Here is a 6,000-nt window from a genome sequence, read left to right as displayed (position 1 = left end):
ATACAGGAATGGATGTAAAGAGCAAATAATCTGGAGATCGTTGGCAACTTTTCTCTCACAACCTCTGGCAACTCCGTCAGCTGGGCAGATTTAAAACGGGGTCTCGCACCCTCTCACATAAAAGGCACTACGGGCTCACTATAGCCCTTGCTACTTGGAACTTTGTTCCAGGTAGCGAATCTTTAACAACAACAACAACAACAACCCTCTCACAGACGGGAGACATCTCCCGTCATGCAGGGTGCAGTCGCACCTCCACAGATCTCCAGTATCAGGTTTTGATACTGGTAATGGCTCGAAAGGGCCACCACTTATTGGCTATTCATGCCCGTGCCACCTTTTGGGTGGCTTAATCTTCATCAATCAATCCTCTCACAACGGGCTCACCATAGCCCATGCTACTTGGAACTTTGAGTTCCGAGTAGCTGAATCTATAAAAAAAACAACCCTCTCACACAGATACATTTAGCACCGCTCCTGTGCCAGGTAAGTCCACTACGGGCTCACCATAGCCCGTGCTACTTGTCCTGCTCCTGTGACAGGTAAGATACGGGCTCACCATAGCCCGTGCTACTTGTCCTGCTCCTGTGACAGGTAAGATAAAGGCTCACCATAGCCCGTGCTACTTGTCCTGCTCATGTGACAGGTAAGATACAGGGCTCACCATAGCCCGTGCTACTTGTCCTGCTCCTGTGACAGGTAAGATACGGGCTCACCATAGCCCGTGCTACTTGTCCTGCTCCTGTGACAGGTAAGATAAAGGCTCACCATAGCCCGTGCTACTTGTCCTGCTCATGTGACAGGTAAGATACAGGGCTCACCATAGCCCGTGCTACTTGGAACTTGTTCGAGTAGTTTAATCTATAACAACCCTCTCACATAGGGGGGGGGCACTTCGTCCACCTCGGCTACCTCCTCTCCAACTGCCTCAACGTCCACACATACTATCCTCTTCAACAATCCTGGACGCAAGCTGCCTTACAGCCTATCCTAATACTAATGTATCAATGTTATACTGAAACATACATACATAAATATCGTGGCCTATTTAGCTGACTCAACAAGGGGTAATGGGAGGGAAAAATTAATCTATCTTCAACATTCCTGGCTCACGACACCTGTCCCTCGATGGTGTGAGGCTTCCACGGTTCCTTAGTTGGTCCTTGATGATCCAGTGCCGTGCTGCAAGTCCTCAGGTGTCGTGAAGCCGCTGCGTCATCGCCGAACCACTCCCAGAATTTCAGATATGCCAATCCTGGTCCACCCAGTGGGCACTGAGCTAATCAATGTATACACACACTTGTTCCTTCCACAAGGCGTTGCTCCTTGTCCTAAGATCGGTGTCGTTCCTCCAAAGCTCTCAGTGGGTGTGATCCGGTCACAGCAAACCTGCCCACCACACCCTCCAGACCCTCCTGCGTCAGGCGGCGCCCTTAAGCGTCGTCGCCGAACAATTCCTCAAGTTTTGGCACTTCTCTGCCCAATAAACTTGGTTTCTTCTTGCTTTCCAGAAGCAAAGAGTCTCCAGTAACAATGGTGAGCTGCGATGGCTAGCTATCATGCACTGAGAGAGCCTCCCAGAGCCTCCAATCCTTGAGAGCTGATCGAGGGACGTCCTCTCGCCTCCACAGTTAGATCAACTCTGACGCCATCTCCGCTGGCGCCGCCAGGGGCACTAGATGACGTCACAGTGGGCTCTGATTAGTCGCCCCCAGCACGTGACTTAAGCCATCCAATCCGCAGCCGGCTGGCGTCGTCCACAAAATGGCGGATTTGCAGGAAGGAGGCTCCATTTTGTTTGTATCAAGAGTGTTACTTTCCCCTTTACCTACCAACTTATAAATGCAAATTTCTCCCTTATCAGGCGGCCGATAGGGTGGCCACATATACCAACAAACTCCCTGCACCTCTGAGAATCAGCAGGGTAAGCTAATATGACTCTTAATGCTGGATCTTGGGAGAAATTGGCGGGGGCTCTGTAACAATATATATATATATATATATATATATATATATATATATATATATATATATATATATATATATATATATATATATATATATATATATATATATATATATATATATATATATGTATATATATATATATTTATATATATATATATATATATATATATATATATATATATATATATATATATATATATAAATATATATATATATATATATATATATATATATATATATATATATATATATATATATATATATATATATATATATATATATATATAAGTATATTTTGGTAGCAGTCTTTCCTGTAGACACATAATATTAAATATGACCGAAAAAGTAAGATTAATAATTCTAACACGAATTTCCTCAATATTTTGTATGTTTCTTTTCACTGTCGATGGTAATTGAAAAATCAATTCTCCAAAATTCATTTTTTTTTCTAGTCTGACGCGACACTTGAACACGTTTTGTAATAACTTATTACATTTTCAAAGACTTTAGTTTACACACACACAGCTATAACCTGCAAACACTAAACAGAGTTTAAACAGCTTTCATTTTATACCTGCATTTGGGTGATGTGATATGTTACAACAGTTTTGGATGAGGTGAAAACAAACTTTCAACACTAGATAGAACATGAAACAATGGGTGTTCTGTTTGTGGATTTATTAAAGGGAAGAATGGAAGTAACTGCAATGGGCCTATTGGCCCATATTTCTTGATGCTTCTATATTGGTGCAGAGTCTTGAAGTGGGTAGAATATAGTTGTGCATTAATTGGCTGTTGATTGCTGGTGTTGACTTCTTAATGTGTATGTATATATATATATATATATATATATATATATATATATATATATATATATATATATATATATATATATATATATATATATATATATATATATATATATATATATATATATATATATATAACTTTAGTGTAATTTCTGTGTAAATTTTTATTATTATACTTATTATTATTATTATTAATATTATTATAGTCATCAAAGTTATTTCACACGGAAATCACACTAACGTGATATATATATATATATATATATATATATATATATATATATATATATATATATATATATATATATATATATATATATCAATGGGAAAATCCACCAGAGCTGTGAGGCATCGCTAGATATGAACAAGTTTTGAATCTTTTACAAAAGCACAATGTGAAGATTAATAAGGGTAAAACAACATTGAAGACCAAGGCCATTGAATACCTGGGGTACCGTATTATAGGTAAGGGCTTTACTCCTTCTCAAAAAATGTAGAGGCAATATAGATGCCCTAGCCCCAACATCAGTTGGGGAAGTACAGTCTTTTGTTGGTATGGTTACATAATTTTATAAGTTCGTGAAGAACTTTTCAACAAAATTTGCACCCTTGTATGAATTGTTGAAAGAAGGGGCTAGATTTAAGTGGGCAGCTAGATAAGAAAATGCCTTCAGGAATATTAAGCAGGAATTGATAAATTCTCCAGTGCTCACTAATTTTACAGGCAAACTCCCGTTAAAATGGGAGGTAGATTCTTCCCCAGTAGGAGTGGGTTGTGTATTATTACAGGAAGTACATGGTCAGGATAAAGTAGTATATTTTGCTAGCAAGAAATTATCTCCTGCAGAACAGAATTATTCTCGGTTAAAGAAGCCTTAGCTTTGGTATATGCTGTAAAAAAAAAAACTGAGGTATTTTCTGCTGAGGCGGAAATTTCTTGCTAGAACAGACCATAAACCCCTGCTAGGATTGTTTGGCAGAGGTAAGCAGATTCCAGTTAATGCCAATGCTAGAATTCAAAGATGGGCCTTACTACTCTCGCAGTTTGAGTATGATTTAGAGTTTAAGCCAGGCAAGGATAATGTAGTAGCTGATGCATTAAGTAGATTGCCTGTGACAGAAGAATTAAATTCCAGTATTCCAGTGGAGTATGTTAACCTGGTGGAATCTATGTCTTTTGAGGATATTTCATTCCAGACTATAAGGAAGGCAACTGGTAGAGATCCCAAATTAAATATGTTGTTGAAAAATGTCAAATATGGTTGGAATGATAATTTGTTATTGTCAGAGTATGCTGCAGTGAAGGCTGACCTTAGTATTCACCAGGATGTACTCTTGTATAGGAATAGAGTGGTGGTGCCTGGGGAACTGAGATGTAAGATTTTGGAACAGCTGCATGTAGGCCATAATGGCATAAATGCTATGAAAGCAGAAGCTAGAAGTTGGGTTTGGTGGCCAAAAATAGACCAAGATATTGCTGAGGTAACAAAAATTGTCATATTTGCTTTAAGAATTATCAGAAACCAGAGGCCCCAGTACTTTCTTGGCCATGCACTGTAGGGGTAGAGTTTATTTAAAAGATGAGGAATGTTGGGATGAATACTACAGATGTTGGAGGTAGCATGTTTGGAGCAGATGCTCTTTTGTTTATGATCTTGTTAATAATATTTCATGTACCGGATAATTGTTTTTGTTGTTGTTGTAATAGGCTGAGAATTAAACCATGTGGACGAAGATTGTTTCTCTTCAGCCTTCAACCATAACATCTTTCTTCCCCGTGTTAGAGCTGACAGTGATGCCAAGGTACCGATAGTGGTAAACCCATTCAGGTGTTACACCATTAATTTGCAGTTCTTCATTTGCTCCCCGCTTGTGATGGGAGTATGCCTTCGTCTTGTTTGTGGAGAGAGTGAACCCGAGCGCAAAATATTTCCTTCCAAGGAGTTCAATGGACTGTTTAATTTTTCCCAAGGTGGGAGCTTGTATTAGGATATCATCTGCAAATCCCACTTCTTGTGTTCCTTCCGGAAAATCAATATTTGCAATGGCGTTCATAAGTACATTGAATAGTGTAGGGCTTAAGACTCCGCCTTGGGGGGGTTCCCGAGTTCAATATTCATTGTTCTGGACACTGCTCCATTGAAACAGGCCTTGGCTTTCCTTCCTGTGAGGTAGTCTTCAACCCATTTCATGAGTCTCCCCTTGACACCCATGCATGCAAACTCGTCCAGGATCGCTATCCCCTGCGCTTTATCGAAGGCTCCTTTGAGAGTCTTATTACAATAATGTGAGAGAAAAATTAGACTCTTAATCCATACATCTGAAAACATAGGAAGTGAGGACGTTTGTGGCATCCTGGACATTTACACGGCGTAGTGCTGGATGGGGGTGCTGGACGGTGGTGCTGGACGGTGGTGCTGGACGGGGGTGCTGGACGGGGTGTTGGACACGGTGTTGGACCGGTTGCTGGACAGTGGTGCTGGACGGGGTGCTGGACGGTGGTGGTGTTTGATGGGGTGCTGGACGGTGGTGCTGGACGGGGTGCTGGACGGTGGTGTTGGACGATGGTGTTGGACGGTGGTGTTGGACGGTGGTGCTGGACGGTGGTGCTGGACGGTGGTGTTGGACGGTGGTGTTGGACGATGGTGTTGGACGGTGGTGTTGGACGGTGGTGCTGGACGGTGGTGTTGGACGGTGGTGCTGGACGGTGGTGCTGGACGGTGGTGCTGGACGGGGTGTTGGACGGTGGTGCTGGACGGGGTGTTGGACACGGTGTTGGACCGGTTGCTGGACAGTGGTGCTGGACGGGGTGCTGGACGGTGGTGGTGTTTGATGGGGTGCTGGACGGTGGTGCTGGACGGGGGTGCTGGACGATGGTGTTGGACGGTGGTGTTGGACGATGGTGTTGGACGGTGGTGTTGGACGGTGGTGCTGGACGGTGGTGTTGGACGGTGGTGCTGGACGATGGTGTTGGACGGTGGTGTTGGACGGTGGTGTTGGACGGTGGTGTTGGACGGTGGTGCTGGACGGTGGTGTTGGACGGTGGTGTTGGACGATGGTGTTGGACGGTGGTGTTGGACGGTGGTGCTGGACGGTGGTGCTGGACGGTGGTGCTGGACGGGGGTGCTGGACGATGGTGTTGGACGGTGGTGTTGGACGATGGTGTTGGACGGTGGTGTTGGACGGTGGTGCTGGACGGTGGTGCTGGACGGTGGTGCTGGAC

The sequence above is a fragment of the Procambarus clarkii genome, chromosome 89 (genome assembly GCF_040958095.1).
Source record: "Procambarus clarkii isolate CNS0578487 chromosome 89, FALCON_Pclarkii_2.0, whole genome shotgun sequence".
NCBI classification, from domain to species: Eukaryota; Metazoa; Arthropoda; class Malacostraca; order Decapoda; family Cambaridae; genus Procambarus; species Procambarus clarkii.
This window is presented reverse-complemented; position numbering follows the sequence as displayed.